The sequence below is a fragment of the Pteropus medius genome, unplaced genomic scaffold (genome assembly GCF_902729225.1).
Source record: "Pteropus medius unplaced genomic scaffold, Ma_sr-lr_union100, whole genome shotgun sequence".
In the NCBI taxonomy this organism is placed as follows: Eukaryota; Metazoa; Chordata; class Mammalia; order Chiroptera; family Pteropodidae; genus Pteropus; species Pteropus medius.
Genome location: NW_024345481.1, coordinates 4,619,750 through 4,635,675, shown reverse-complemented (window position 1 = coordinate 4,635,675; position 15,926 = coordinate 4,619,750). Strand labels below are relative to the sequence as shown.

Genomic DNA, 15,926 nt, shown 5'->3' with positions numbered 1-15,926 from the left:
TAGCATGTGGGGAGTGGTCCTCTTTAAGAAAAAGAATATAAAAATTTTAACATAAAATTAGGTACGAAAGAGAAAAATATTAATTTGAAATGGAAAGAAAGCCGCACTGTATCACGAATTTTAAAAAGCTGCCAAATATAAAATATCACAAGATCTAGAAAAATATCACACCGTTTTTATCAATTAGCTGCCTAACTAGAATCTCCTTTTCCCTACATAGTCTAGCTGCACACTCTGGTCACCTCTTCATGCAGAAATGATGTTTATAATATTTTCTATGGAGTAGAACAAAAGTTACTTCGTTTCTCCCTGGAGCACACTTGTTTTACTATTGAGAGTTTCGAAAAGTTTCCTTAGAGCATTTCAACTCATTTCTGATGTCATATAAAGTTTAAGGTCACTGTCAAACTTGAGACTATCGCTATCAGTCTTCCTTCCCACTGGGGCTTTCAGGGGCACCCTCACCTTTCTGGAGTACTGCCTCAAGCTCGTACCCTCCAAACACAGGAGTAAATTCTCATAAATTCGATCTTGCACGATCCCCCTCAAGGCAGAGCAAAGCTGTACCACGCGTTTATAATGCCACACACTGAATTACGGAGACTATTCTGTAGGAGGGAACTTTCATTTCGAATGGGCATTGAGGAGAACCGAATCCTTCCCTTAAAACTTTCATGCCTGATGTTGGAAGAACTTTCTATGACGTAACTTCTGATTCTATGTATTTCCAACCTTGTTTCTCTTGGACTGAGCACGCGCGCCCAGGGCCGGGCACTGGAGGACTCGCTCACGTTGCAATAATTCCTCGTGTCCTTGTATCTCCGTATCTGACCTGAGCGAGTCATCGGGTGGGTGGAAGGACAGCTGGCAGTGACAAATGACATAACTGCACATGGGCGTGACTCGGAGCTCTGCATGCATATCCCATTAAGCCCAACTCAGCGTCTCTTTAGACAGATCCTCCCCGATGCCCGCTGACTCTCCAGCCACCCGACATGGGGGGAAGCGTGATGGAGGGGAGTCGAAGTGCAGAGAAACAGGTCTTGACCAGGAGCAGCCAGAATATCCGACTTCCTACACTTTACCAGGACTGTGTCTCCACCCTCGCGAGGTCTTGGAAGAAACTCCATAAACGCAGAGACAAGGTTGAGGTGCCAGTAGCTGGAAAATCAGATCTCTTCTCAAACCTGCTAGTTTCTCTGAAGGCCTGTCTTCAAGCTCGTGGCTTTTGTTTTGCATTTCTAGAGTGAGCTGTTTTTAATTCCTTCTCTCTTTCTCTCTCTCTCTCTCTTTTTTTTTTTTTTTTTTTTACATTTTCTTATGTTTCTCCTGATTTTCACGGTGGGTACTTTGGCTGGCTTCCCACATGCTGACATAAAGCACTCAGGATTTCGGATTTAAGTTTATTATTGTTATGTGAAAAATGCAAAGTTATCAAATGTAATTGTTTAGCTTAGAACAGTACAGAAACACCTGGAACAGGCCTGGGTTCCCTTTCTACCCACGTGGTGGGCTTGTCTGCTCCTTGTCACAAGGGTTCAGTGATGGTGCTTATGCCTCCGAAAAGGACCCTTAACTCCTAGGAAGTTGTTACATTTTAAATTACCAGAGTAGAAAAAGAAACTGTCTGGAGAATTTAAACAAGCAGGATTTAAAATGTTGGCTCTGTGAAAAAAAATTTTTTTTTATGCTGGCAAGTGTGTGGTTTTATAACTCCACACATTCTCGCTTGTATCTGATGACTCAGGGTACTGGGTTAGGCAGAATGATCAGCTCTGCATTCCATCCCGAGGAGCCTGGATTCAGGGCCAGCCCACCCACAACCTGGTCACAGCCTGGCCACTTACAGACCCTGACACCAGGTCACTTGCCCCACGGGTGCAGTCTGCAACCTGAGCAGCAAGGAGCGTGGAAGAATCTCAAAGCCTCTCCTGGTTCTGTGGCTCCAGGTGAATCCAAGCCTCACTAAAAAATGATGTTCCAGCATTTCTTTTTCAAGTGTGGTTTTTTTTTTAAACTTTCAACACCTGCACTTAAGAGATGCTTCAGTAACTCCTTTTGCCAGCAAGAAATGGATGTTTTGCAGAAGCGTTTGGTCCAGGGAGAAGGATCTTGGGAGGTAAAGCAGCTGGTTCCTCATTCTCCCTTCAAGGCAGGCCCCAGAAAGAGAGGAAAAAATTCCTGTTTAAGAACCTCCAAACAGGAAGATTCCAGAAACCATTCATTTAGTCATTTAACGATCTTCTATTTAGCATCTATAGCTGCCTTAGGTGAGGTGCTGGGGATGGGAGGGTATGTGACAGCCTGTCCGGGAGGCCGGCATGGCTAGTGGGCTGGAAAGTGACCGCACACCATCCTGATCATGACAGAGAGAGCGAGGACGGTCGCATGCACTGGCAGTCTGGGGGCCGGGTCTGGCTCCCCACGTGTTTGGTTTGGCTTGGACAGTGTTATGCTATGTTCGTTTTTAAAATTATGAGATAGTTGCCAACATTTACAAATTTGGAAAATTCCTGCACACTCATGAACGCTCACTCCCCCCGCACAAGTACAATCCGGATTCCCAATGTCTCTTTAAAAGCTTAGGAGAGCTGGGGACCACTGGGCCCAGATTCCCGGACAACCATGGGCACGTTCTTTGACTCTCCACGGTCCTCACCACTGCCCGCGGATGCCCCAGAGGCTGCGTTGCCAGCCGGCCTCTGCGGTCCTCTGACTCGGCGACTCCAGGCTGGAGCCACGCTAACAGACACATGCCAGTCATGGATGCAAGCGACTCACAGAACGTACAGTTTCTAGCAGCCACATTTTAAAGAAAGAGAAATAAACAGGTCCATTTAACTGTATAGTATATTTTGTTCAACTCGAGATGTCGAAAATATGTTGCAGCCAATATAAAAGTGAAAATTTTATGATCATGTAAAATTTATTACAGTCCTTCTTCATACTAAATCCTCAAAATCCAACGCTGGTCTTCCTGCACATTTCCATTCAGATTCGCCCTGGTTCAGGTGTGGCCGGTGGGCGGGGGCCAGACAGAGCAGGGGTAAGCGGTGGAAGGCTAGGATGGACAGAGGTCGAGGTTCGATCACAGGTGGCCTTAAAGGAGGTGCTTTTTGTACTTCCCTTTATTGACAATTAGAAGCCACTGGAATTCTGTTGGGGGGCTTCAGGCCAATGTTTTAAAAGCTCCTTATTGTATCTAATGCTCCTCCCCCCACACTTTATATCCATTTACTCTTGGACTGTTTTGACTGGATACGGAGAACAGCTGAGCAGGAGCTTCTAGAGGTTCCCAAACAGTTTCCTTTTGAGTGCCGGGGGCCCAGTAGGGACCCCAGGGGAATGGTGGGTGGGTCCCAGCCGGCATCGGCTTTCCATGTTGCGGATGTGCGAAAGATTTTATTTATAGAAAGAGCTCTACTGTATTTTGTTAGTGTTTTTACTGTTTGAAAACACCGTTTTATGATATAATCCTCCAGAATATATAAAATAGTCTCTTCCATGTTGGTCGTTCAGATACTTGGTGAGTTTCCCATTTACGTCTTTATGGGTTCTTTATTCCCTTTAGATCTCTTCATTCTGGGTGGCCCCATATAAATTGGGCACCAAGGAGGTCCTATTGTGCTAAAGGAGGCCTTTAAAATATAATCACATATAATGCCTTAAAAACCTAAAGATTTTACCATGTAGCTTCACAAATCTCATGTTTATGAATAACTCTGAATCCGATCATGTAATTATAAGCTTTTAAAGTAACCGTTAAACTCCATTTTTTATTAAATAAGTCTGGACAGTCATCTTTGGTAGAAACAAAGAGGAAATGGACTTCACAGAAAGAAGTGGCTCCGAAAACTTTCAACCTCACTAACGGAGTGTCCCCACTCCCTTCCCCAGACCCATTTGTAAGGTGATCTCTTAGCGAAAGGGAAAAGGCTTTCCATTTTCACGACTTACGTGGAATAAAGAACAACATCTTTCCTCCTGACCGTGACCTCCTCTGACTTCGTCGTGATCCATGGTGCGAGGGTAGAACTCACAGAGGAGGTTCTACTGGAGCGCCGCGGAGGGCTTTTGGGAGAGTTCACCTGCCTGCGTTGCTGAGTTGTCTGGTCTCCCTCCTCCTCCTTCTTCTCCTCACGTGCTTTCTTTGCATTTTTGTTGATAATAGATCATTTCCTACCTGTCAGCCAACTGAAACATTTTACAATAATTGCAAAGACAACTTTAAAGCACCAAGAGGGATCTTCTAACGAATCCTTTCAGTATGAATCGGATGTGTCCCCAGGCACAGGCTGGGACAGAAACCCATCCCAATCCAGAAGCATTTGCAAAGGAATTCCCCAGGGTGATTTCAGTGAGCATCCTCAGTGTCCTTCACTCTCCTCTGAAAAGGCAGAAAGGGAAGCCAGGTATGTCTGTGAAGCAGCAACGGCTCATGAATCAAGGGCCGTTGGTGGGAAGACATGCTGAGGGTACTCTGCACGGGACAGAGGCTACACCCCAACACGAGTGTTCAGACTCAGTCGTTCATTTAGTGACATTTATTGTGTAAGGAGCTCATTAATCCAGGGGCGGGCACACGCGGCATCCTCCAGAAAGGGGATCCAAAGCCAGAGGATCCATTCTAGGGATAAGCATCAGAGGACACAGGATGGTGCCACATCCGTCGCACCGTGAGCGAGTCCAGCTAGGTTGCCGAATCCACCCCTCCACCCTTGTGCGAGAGACGTGAAATTATGCAAGGCAGAAGGAAGGATAAAAATCACATGATCATCTCAACAGATGCAGAAAAAAAGCATTTGACACAATTTAACATTTTTCTCATGATAAAAACTCTCAGTAAAGAGGGTATAGATGGAACAAATCTGAACAAAATAAAGGCCGTATATGACAAGCCCACAGCTAACATCATACTCAATGAGGAAAAACTGAAAGCTTTTCCTCCAAGATCAGGAACAAGACAAGGATGCCCCTGTCACCATTCCCATTCAACATAGTACTGGGAGTCCTAGCCAGAGCAATTAGACAGGGAAATAAATAAAAGGCACCCAAATTGGAAAAGAAGAGGTAAAGTCGTCTTTATTTGCAGGTGACATGATCTTATACAGAGAAAATCCTAAAAATTCCACCAAAAAATGTTAGAACTAATAAGCAAATCAAGTAAAGTTTTAGGATACAAAATCAACACACAAAAATTAGTTGTATTTCTCTACAGTAACAAGATAAGAAATCCTATTTACAGTGGAATGAAAAACAATAAAATTCTTAGGAATAAATTTAATCAAGGAGGTGAAAGATCTACACACCGAAAACTTTAAAACATTAATGAAAGAAAAGGAAGAAGACACAAGTAAATGGAAAGATATTCCATTTCATGGTTCAGAAGATTTAACATTGTTAAAATATCTATCAAAAAATCTAATGGCATTTTTTTAACAGAAATAGGGAGGAAAAAAACCCTAAAATTTATATGGATCCAGTAAAGACTAGCCAAAGTAAGCTTGAGGAAAACCAAAGCTGGAAGCATCACACTTCCTGATTTCAAAGTATACAGATGCTCCTCAACTCACAACGAGCTTATGTCCTGATAAACCCATTGTAAGTTGAAAATATCATAAGTCAAAAATGCATTTAGCACACCTAAGCTATAGAACATTATAGCTTAGCCCAGCCTACTAAACCATGTGCAGAACACTTACATTAGCCTACAGTTGGGCAAACCATCTGACTGCCACTGGTCAGCATCGTAAGAGAGTATCGTATCACATATTGCTAGCCCAGGAAAAAATAAAAATTCGAAATCTGAAGTACGGTTTCTACAAAATACGCATCACTCGCACACCACTGTAAAGTCAAAAACTCACAATTCAAACCATCGGAAGTCAGTGACTGCCTGTATTACAAAGCTCTAGTAATCAAAATATAATGGTACTGGCGTAAAAACAACCATATGGACGAATGGAACAGAATCAAGAACCCAGAGATAAACCCATGCCTATTATGGTCAAGTAATATTTGATAAGGGAGCCAAGAACATGCAAAGGGAAAAGAATAGTCTTTTCACTTAGTGGTGCTAGGAAAACTGGACATTCACATGCTAAAAAGTGAAATTGGACCCCTATCCTATACCACTCATAAAAATTTACTTGGAATGGATTAAGGACTTGAAGATAAGATCCAAAGCTGTAAAACTCCTAGAAGACGACACAGGTCTTGGCAATGATTTTTTTAGATATCACACCCAAAGCACAAGCAACAAAAGCAAAAAATAACAAGTGGGACTACATCGAGCTACAAAGCTTCTGCACAACAAGAAAAACAATCAACAAAATGAAAAGGCAGCCAACAAAATGGGAGAAAATATTTGCAAATGGATTTATATCCAAAATATATAAGAAACTCAAACAACTCAATACCAAAAACGCCCCCCCCAACAAAAAATGAATAATTTAATTAAAAATAGGCAAAGGATCTGCATAGACATTTTTCCAAAGCAGACATACAAATGATTGACAAGTACATGAAAATGTGCTCAACTAATCATCAGAGGAAATGCAAATGAAAACCACAGCGAGATGTCACCTCACACCTGTTAGAATGGCCGTCATCAAAAACACAAGAGATAACAAATGCGGGCGAGGATGTGGAGAAAGGGAACACCTGTACACGGTTGGTGAGAATGTAAATTAGTAGTTGTAGTGGGGACCAGCATGGAGATTCTTCAAAAAATTAATAAACGAATTAATAGAACTTACCATATGATCCAGCTATCCCACCTCTGGGTATTCACATGAAGGCAACAAAATCAGTATCTCAAAGAGATATCTTCACCTACATATTCACTGCAACACACACACACACACACACACACACACTGAAATATTATTTAGCCACAAGAAAAAGAAAACTATTTGTGACAAGGTAGATGGACCTTGAAGGCATTGTGCTAAGTAAGTCAGACAGAGAAAGACAAACGTTATATGATCTCACTTACATATTGAATATTAAAAAGCCAAACTCAGGAATAGTAGAATGGTGGTTGCCAGGTGCTGGGCGGTGGGAGAAATGCGGATTTTGGTACAAACTTCTTATCTAAGATCGATAAGTCTTGGGGACATAATATGCAGCATGGGGACTGTAGTTAACAATACCATATTGTACACTTGAAAGCCACTAAGATGCCAAATCTTAAATTTTCTCACCACCACTATTAAAAAGTGGTAATTATGTGAGGTTATAAATATGTTAACAAACCTTATTGTGGTGATCATTTTGTAATACAGACGTGTATCAAGTCATCACATTATACACCTTAAACTTACACAATGTTATATGTCTATGATATCGCAATACATCTGGGGGTGGGGCGGGGCTTGGAGAATGGTGTGGTGCTCACCTGTAGGTTTAGTTATCGGGGTTAGAGGCATTCAAGGAATTTGAGATTAAGATGCTTATTGCTATGGCCTGAGACTTCATGGATACTGAGACTTGGGTTGTTTAGAAGGCTGAGCAACCCAAATGCCAGCAGGGAGGGGTCTCGGCGGGGCCTGGGGTGTTTACCATGGCCAGTAGTAGGAGCATGAACAGGTCTCTCTGTAGGCCAAACTGTAATCTATACATCTCGGTGGAGGGCAAGTTGAAAGCCTGTTGATAGAACTGACATCGCTATAGACAATAACAAATGGAGCAGGCTGAGGATCAAAGGCAAATACTTCTGTGCCTGAACTCAGAAAGCAGATTCGGGGGATATAAACATACAAAGTACGCATGTTTGTAGGGCTGGACAAAGGCACCGATTTATCTATTCTTCCTGAAGACCTGAAGACATAAAAAAATAAATTGGGTCATTTTTCTGGTTCACCGTTTTTGGTAAAGTAACAGATGTGCGTAGATAAATATACAAGTACTCACAGCCATCTGAGGCTGCCCACAACGGTTTAATTCTGTAAAACTTATAGTGGTTCTGCCTCGAGGCTACCGTGTTTACCGTGAGGCGGTCTCGTTGCAGAAATGCATTGCGGGGGATGCATTCCTTAATAGGAGGACCTCCGTGGGTAAATCATGGCTTGGGCATGTTAATTCTCCCAGAAGCCAGGACTTGGACCAGCGAAACCCTCTGCCAGGGCGATGAGAACCTTCACCCAGAGTGTCCTTAGTAGGATTGTATAGCTGTCACGTTTGGGGGCGTCATTTAGGATAGTTATGATCTTTTGTCATATTTCCTTTGGAAAAAAGTAAAAGTTATCAATAAAATGAAGCATTTTAACCAAAAAAAAATCTTCTAGGAAAATGAGAAAATGTCTTTAAAAATAGAGAAACCAGTGAGCTAGAAAATGAATTTGTAATACGGGTTTCACCAATTCTGAACTCCTTTGTAGGGCGGTGGAAAAGGATCATGCCATATAAAATCGACACATTGGAACACGACGATGAGGATCAATGAGGTATCCAGGGATGATATCAACATATTTCGTGTTTATCTACAACACGAACAACCACAACTGAAAGTTACCCTGAAAGGTAGTAGGTTGAACTGCGTCCCCCTCAAAAGCTGTACTTATCTCCTGGTCCCTCGGGCTCTGAATGTGATCGTACGCGGAGAGCATCATCTGCAAAGCTCGTAGAGTTAAGGTGAGGTCACCCTGGTTTAGGGTGCACCCCAAATCCCATGACTGGTGTCCCGATAAAAAGAGGAGAGAGAGATTTAGATAAAGAGACAGAACATGCCTGGCAGGAAGGAAGGAAGAAGGCCACGTGAAGACAGAGACGGACATTGGGGTGAGGCAGCCGCAAGCCAAGGAGTGCCCTGGAATGCACGCAGGCATCGCTGGAAGGCATGTGGGGCAGGGAGGGCCCCCCCATCCAGCCTTCAGAGACAGCTGCACCCGCTGACGCCTTCACTTCAGACGTCTGGTCTTCGGAACCGTGAGAACTGTTCTTTTAAGCCACCTAGTTTCTGCCAGTTTTGTTACGGCAGTCTAGGAAACCGATACAAATAAAAATAAAAGTAATTGAAAAACTAACAGTTTCTGAACGGGCACAGTGAAACCTGGGCCTCCCCCTGGCACCTCCCTCTCCGGCACCCCCACACCTAATCCGTGACGAGTCCCTTCGGTTTCACTGTCTAGTCTCTGGCTGGTCCATTTCTCCTCTCCGCGGTCACCCCCAAGGCCAACCCCGGGCACTGTCCCATGCTTTCCCCACACTGCAGCGGGGTGACCTTGGACTGTAAACCCAGTCGCCCCTTCCCACTGCTGCCCCAGCCTCCCCTCACTTTTACCAAGTTTTAACCATCTGGTGCTTTCCACTTCTCATAGGATGAAAACCGAATCTCTTTCTGCGGCCTCTGCTGCCCTGTGGGCCTCTCCAGTCCCAGTTCCCCCCTCTCTTCCCCTTGCTCCCTTCTCTTAAGACGCTCCAGCTTCTTCCAGCTCCTGGAGTTCACCAGGCTCTTGCCGCTCCCAGGACCTGCGCCTATGCCCTTCCCTGTGCCAGGAGCGGAGCCCTCACACCACCTCTGCTGGCTTTCCTCCATGTCCCTCCACAGAGCTGATTAATTGCGCATCCTACATGCTCACGGCTTCCTGAACCCTGTAATACTCAGCACGAATTATGATTATACATGTGTTCGCGTGATTATTTGATAAATATCCATCTCCCTCCACTCCAGACTACACCTCTGTGGCAGGAGGTCCCATGCCAGGTCTGTTCCCAGGGCCTAACGGGCCTGCACGGAGGAGGAAATCGAGAAGCTGTTAAGGAGATTCTGCGTCTTCTCACAGAGTCATTCAAATGCTCCTTCTCTGTCACTACTGCCCTTTTTAAGAGAAAAAATCCCATAAAAGAAATTCTTTCATCAAACTTGAAAGAATTTGTATGTGACTGACGAAAAAAAAAAAAGATTAACATAGCTTATAGACTTCAGCCTCAGGCTTGCAGGATTACTAAGTGATGAGAGCATTTATTGCAAGAAATGTTTTCTCATTAAAAAAGGAAAAAGATCTTATCTTGTCTCTGAAGCTCTTTGTAAACACTAAGCATCACAAAGCAGCAGCTCTTTACAGATACCTGGTCTACCTCCACATGGCTCTGATCCAAAGGGAATTGTTCATGAGACCCAGTCAACAAAAGAAAAAGATAGAGCTGTGTTAGCTCAGGCACATGAACAGAGTTTCTAAAAATACTGATCTCCAGTTGAATGACCTGTCCTCCTCCGGCAGTGCCTGGCTGGCCACTGTCCTCTCTCTGGCAGAACCCACGATCCATCTCTAAACCTGGGCCGGCTTTGCCTCCTGCACGCCCCAAACTACGTCCTCTCCGAGCAGCTCCTGAAGTGCTTTCCTATCCAGAAGAGTGGCTCCCAAGACGTCCACCTTTTGCCCCCTAAGGACAATCTACACTTATGTGCAGGTGGCCAAGCCCACGTCAGATGTTGCGCATGCGCGGTGGGTGCTGCCGTGTCTTTGAGGCCGCTGGGGATGCTGCACGGAGAGCCGCCTGGCGCCTCCTCCCCGCTGGGGCTCCAGCCCAGGGAGAAAGGACAGCTGCTGCGGGCGTGCTCCTTCCAGCCCTCCCCGGGCCTCCAAGGCAGCTCAGAGGTGGCAGCCCTGCCCCCGCAAGGCCCCTGGGAGATCAGGACACCCACGGCCATGACGAGGGGAAGGCGAAGCCCTGCACGCAGAAGGGAACACGGGCTTGCCGGGGCACCGGGCCCTCCGTGCCTTCCCCACCCAGAAGTTCCGGTCCTGAGCAGACAGGCTTCCTGGGAAGGGGCGAGCCGAGGGGCGATGGGGTGGACAACGGATTCGTGTCTCCTGGTGTTTTATAAAATACAGCATCTGACAAACGGTGTAACACGCACAGCTCCAAAACACTCCCTTAAAACACCCGCCATCCCGAACGACCTCCTGCTTTGCTGGCGACCTGCCCCAGAACAGCTTTGTGTTTTATTAGTTGATTTGCTTCCTTACGTCCTCAACTCTCTGCTCCTTCCCAGCTGGAGGGCTTGTTCTCGAACCCAGACCGTGAGAGGGAAGGCAGGGGAGTTGCTCTGCCAGACTGTATCTTTCAAATTCTGTCTGTCTTATGCCTATCCCGGTGGCTTTTGAGCTTCGCACTGAATAATATTTGCCTTGTTTTCTGGCCCCCAAGGAGTGAAGCATCTTAAGCGGAGCTGTGTGGGCTGTGGATGGGAAGAGAATAGGCTGGAATATGAAATCCTGTGGTGGGGGCAGGGCTGGGTGGGGTGGGGTGGGGGATGGAGGTGGAACATGGCTAATTTATACACTTTCTTCAAGTCTGCTCAGAGATGGCAGCCCTACCCCTGACTCCCTCATATAAAACAAACCCCCGTTCACTGGCAGCCATCATTCTCTCCCCCTGAACCCTCTTTTATGTTTGTTCCTAGCTTGTGTCACCCGCTAACACATATATTTATTATTTGTTCATTATCTGTCTCTCATCGTCCCCTCCTCCCACACATGCTGCAATATAATCTCCTTGAGCGATGGACTTTCTCGTGTTCACTGCTGAATCTCCAGCACCTAGAACCATACCAGGCATAATGTCAACTCTCAATACATATTTATGGAATGAATGAATGAACTGAACTCCATAAACTCTCCCACTTAAATTGGTTTCACAATAAGGACCCAGTCTTAGTCTCACAAAATTATTCTGTGAGAGACACGTGATTTATTCATCCCATGGCTGCCAAGTGTACCAGCATGTGAGTGGTCCGTCGTGAGGCCTCGGCAGTGAAAGGCCTTTTCTTATCATGGCCCATCAGGCTTCAGAACCACCTTTTCATCCACCACAATGCGATGAAAGAAACCAGGAAGTAAATCCAGACGTCAACAACGAATTGACTGTGCAGAAATACAAATGTTATGGAACCATAGTCGCCAAAGATGGCCTTGTTGCATCCGAATGACTGAACTACGGAGTAAGTAGCAGAAACAGAAAGTTAGACTAAAGCACAGAAGATTTCTGGCGTTGGGGGGAGTTGTTAGAAACCTAGCTGGAAGCTTGAACTAAAAATGGAAGGTCATCTTTTACCATTTGTTAGCCAAATATTCTTTCCCATGCTAGAAACATCCTCAAGCCAGTACTGGTGTCAACAGGTTATCCAAGTGTTATCTATCCATCCATTTCCATGGTAAATACTGTAAATATGGAAAAATAAGGCATTTCCGTTTGAATAATATGATTAATTTCTGTCCTTTGATGGCATTTTGCATAGTTTTAAAGATAACGGAACAAGGAATTGGCTGTGCAAAAATGCAAATATTATGAAACCGTAGTCGCCAAAGACCCAATATTGCAGCCACGCAAACACTAAGGAGCAGCTAAGCAGAAATGGTGGCGTTTGAAAGCGTCCAGAAGTGCCCTAACTGAGCACGCCCTCCCTGCTGGAGTTTGGCTGGGCAGCATAGGGATCTCGTTACTTCCTTGAATCCTTCCAGTTTTGAGTATAGCACAGATTCTCAAACTGGATCCCAATATATCCTTGGCTACTGGCTTTTAACTCCGTCTACATCCGCAAGTCTGGCTCGGCCCCATGACTCTGCTCTTGCCGGCTCTGCACTTGACTTTCCATTGCTGCTTCTTTGATTTGGGTTTCACGGCAGCCCCTAATCTCATTGTGTGCACTAAGTGGTAGAGTCTAGTGAGGACTTGACCTTGGTTTTTTGAAGTGTTCTTAGCAATTACATACCCTGTTGTCGGCCAGTCCTTTTTGGGGCTATGTGGGATCTAGCCATGCGATGTGAAAAGCAAACTGAATACTCGGCACGCAGTAAGAGTTTCATTTTTAAGCAAGTAAAACTGAGAACGAAAGATAATACGATGCATTTGGAGACATGCGTGATCGATGCCCTGCTGTCTATACTTTTGACATGGACGTTTGCTCACCCCTGGCAATAAAATATCAGCGCTATCCTCACACTGGCAGCTGGCAGAAAGAATGACCTGGGGTGGAGGAGGTGATTCCAGCCTCAGGCCCTAAACAATGGGGGTGTTGTTTAGGAAAGAGGACGGGGAGGAGGGAAGGCACCGTGTGGGTAACCCACAGGCACAGGACTAGAGAGCTTGGACCTGGGGTCCTTTAGCTCCTCGGTGACCGGGTGTGCCGAGAAGGCCCTGAATGCACTTGCTGCTGTGGCCGCGACACTAGACACCTTTTCAGGGGGTGATGTGGAAAGGGGTTCAATATTGTGTGGTGTTTTCAAATAACTACCTAACTCTGTCTTCTAAAATTTGGTGCCCTGGGTTAAACCCGAGTCCCTATCCTCTGTCAGGGTTCTGGGGGAGAGATGGGGGCATTTGTTGTCCTTAGGTTCGCTTCAGGGGAGGGAGAGATGCTCGTGGCCTTTTTTCTGCCATTAGGAGAGGTCGTGACTCCATCTAAGGACACGACCACCCCTGATACCAGCGTCTGCCCAGGGAATCCTCGATGTTGAAAGGTGAGTGAACGATGAGAACACAGATGTCTTAGAAATGCTGATGGATTCATTTCTTGGTGTCTGAGTTTTCAGGCTTAGACCTCACAGTGTGCATGGCTTGTCTAAGATTTTAAGAGGAGAAATAAAAAGCGTTACCTAATTAGCCAGCTCCCGACTTCTTAGGCATCTGCTCTCTCATGCTAGTTACTGACTGCTGCCGGCTGTTACGCCACAAGCCTGGCTTAATTAGCCATTGGAATTGCAGCTGAATCAAAGTAGTCATTTAATTTTGAGGTTAACTGAATGCATGAAATTGAGGTTTCTGACAAAAGCTGAAAATTATTGATAAAAGAAAGCGAGGGGTCAGAGCCTCCACGGGCGCTGGACTGAAATCAAATTGAGTTTGAATTAAACGCTAGTATCTGCCTCTTCCATTCACTCTTCTCCTTTTTTTTCTGCTTAAAATTGTTAACGTTTTTTTTTTGTAGTAATACAGTATGAATTTTTAACATAACCATGTGAATTTTTCATTAAAATGTTCAATCATTTCTTATTTAAGCGTGTCCAAAGTTATAAAAATCTCTTTTAAAGTAACCTATGCTGCATTAACCCAAAAGTAATCGTGGCACTTTAGATAAGACATTTATTCTACTGAAAATTTTAAGTACATAAGCAATAGCCTGATCGATAGATAGCAGGTTATTGGCAAAAATGTAAAGCACGGCTTTCTTTAAGGAGCGTGTCGCGTGGGATCACAGGGGGATGTTGAGATCCGATGAGTATTGTACAGTCCCCCCAAAACGGCAGATTCACTCATCCCAACCCATTGCCTCCACCAGCATGAGGAGGGGCTCCAAGGTGGAAGCAATCAATGAACACCTTAAGGTTCCCCAAACTGACTCCATGATGTAAGGCTCTTGCGTGGGCAGCTGAGAGTCATGTAACCTTTTGGCTCCTGATAGCGTTTCTCCTCTCATGAACATGTCATGTGTTTGACTCTGGAGGATTTCTTGGGCCAAGCATGGTACAGGAAGGTCCTATAGCCAATGGCTATTTATCAAGAGTATAAAAATCTGTGTTGTACTTTTTCTTTACCAAACGACTCACCGGTTTTCATTCATTGTACTCAGATCTTCCTTATCTCCCATGTCAAGTCCAGCATCCTTAGGCACAGCCAACGCTTCACAATACTCTGGTCTTAAAGTTGGCTCCAAAAAGTTGAATGACTCACATGGGAATTGTTCAGTCATCGTCTGAGTTTCAGTTTAAAGCCTTTCTTGAAGTCCATAGAAGGTTTGTACTGAGATGTCAGCAATTTCCTTCACGACTTCACGGTAATAGTAATTAAACGCCATTTCAATGCCCAAACCAACGAATTCAGTGAGATGTCTGTGGATATTAGAGTCTTCATCTCTGAATACTGGTCCAATACAGAGAACCTTCTCAAAATCAGCACAAATACACATTTGCTTGTACAGCTGTGGGGATTGAGCCAGATTTGTATTATTAAAAAAATATATATGGCACAGTAAATACACTGGCTCCCCCTTCACTGGCAGCCGAGATAATTTTAGGAGTTTGGATCTCTACAAAACCCATGTCAATTAAAGTTTCTTGGACAAGATGGCGGGTGCCAGACTGGAGAGGAAAGACTGCCTGACTAGTTGATGTCCTAAGACCAATGACTCTGCCGCCTGATCCTGCATCCTGGTTGACAGCACGTCCTCCTTCCTCTTCTTCCACCTCAGGCCCAATGGCGTCATCCAGCTGCAGGGGCGAAGGGGGGTTCAGCCAAACAGATCTCATGAATCTTTGAACGCGTAACTCTACAGTTTCCAATTTCCTGATTCACTTTTCTCATGACAGCTTCTACATCTATGATTGTCTCTCTGAAGATGTGGCAGCAAATTTAACCATCTGCTTGCGTGCATGGACCCTCACTGCCTCAGGACCCCGGCCATTAAACTGCTGCTGACGTAGAACTAACGAGCACTGCTCCCCTTCGGCTCTGCCTGCATGAACCTTGCACACGCCGGAACAACTTCATCAGCTTTTCATTCTTTCAGATCGAAACAGAAATCCATCTGGTTTTCCTCATGACTGTGTCATTGAAGATACTCCATATCTTTCTTTGGCATCATCTTCTGCTACATCCGTGATCTCCCAGGGCTTCTCCTGAGTCTTGCAGCTGGTGCTGGCTCTGGGCATCAGGACAATGGGATGGGGCAGTGGTCACCACCCTCCCTTGCAGGCTTCTGTAGGGCAGGCCCTCTGTTTCCCCTTCTTGACATTATAATCATTCACGATAAATCATGTTGACAGCTCAGGTAAAGACTTCTGGTGGGGGTCCCACTAGGCAGAAAGCATGGCTTCCTCAGTAAGAGGCTGAAACAGAGGCGAGGTGTCTCTCTAATGAGAGAGTAGCAACAGGAAAGCCTGAGATCAGTGGAAGACTTTTAGAATCCATTCAGAGCAGCTGGA

The 15,926-nt window shown here is 45.2% G+C and overlaps 1 pseudogene; it reads right to left on the bottom strand.

Moving 5' to 3' along the window:
- Positions 1 to 14,175: 14,175 nt before the first annotated feature.
- On the bottom strand, positions 14,176 to 15,653 carry LOC120611447 (aspartate--tRNA ligase, cytoplasmic-like; annotated as a pseudogene).
- Positions 15,654 to 15,926: the final 273 nt, after the last annotated feature.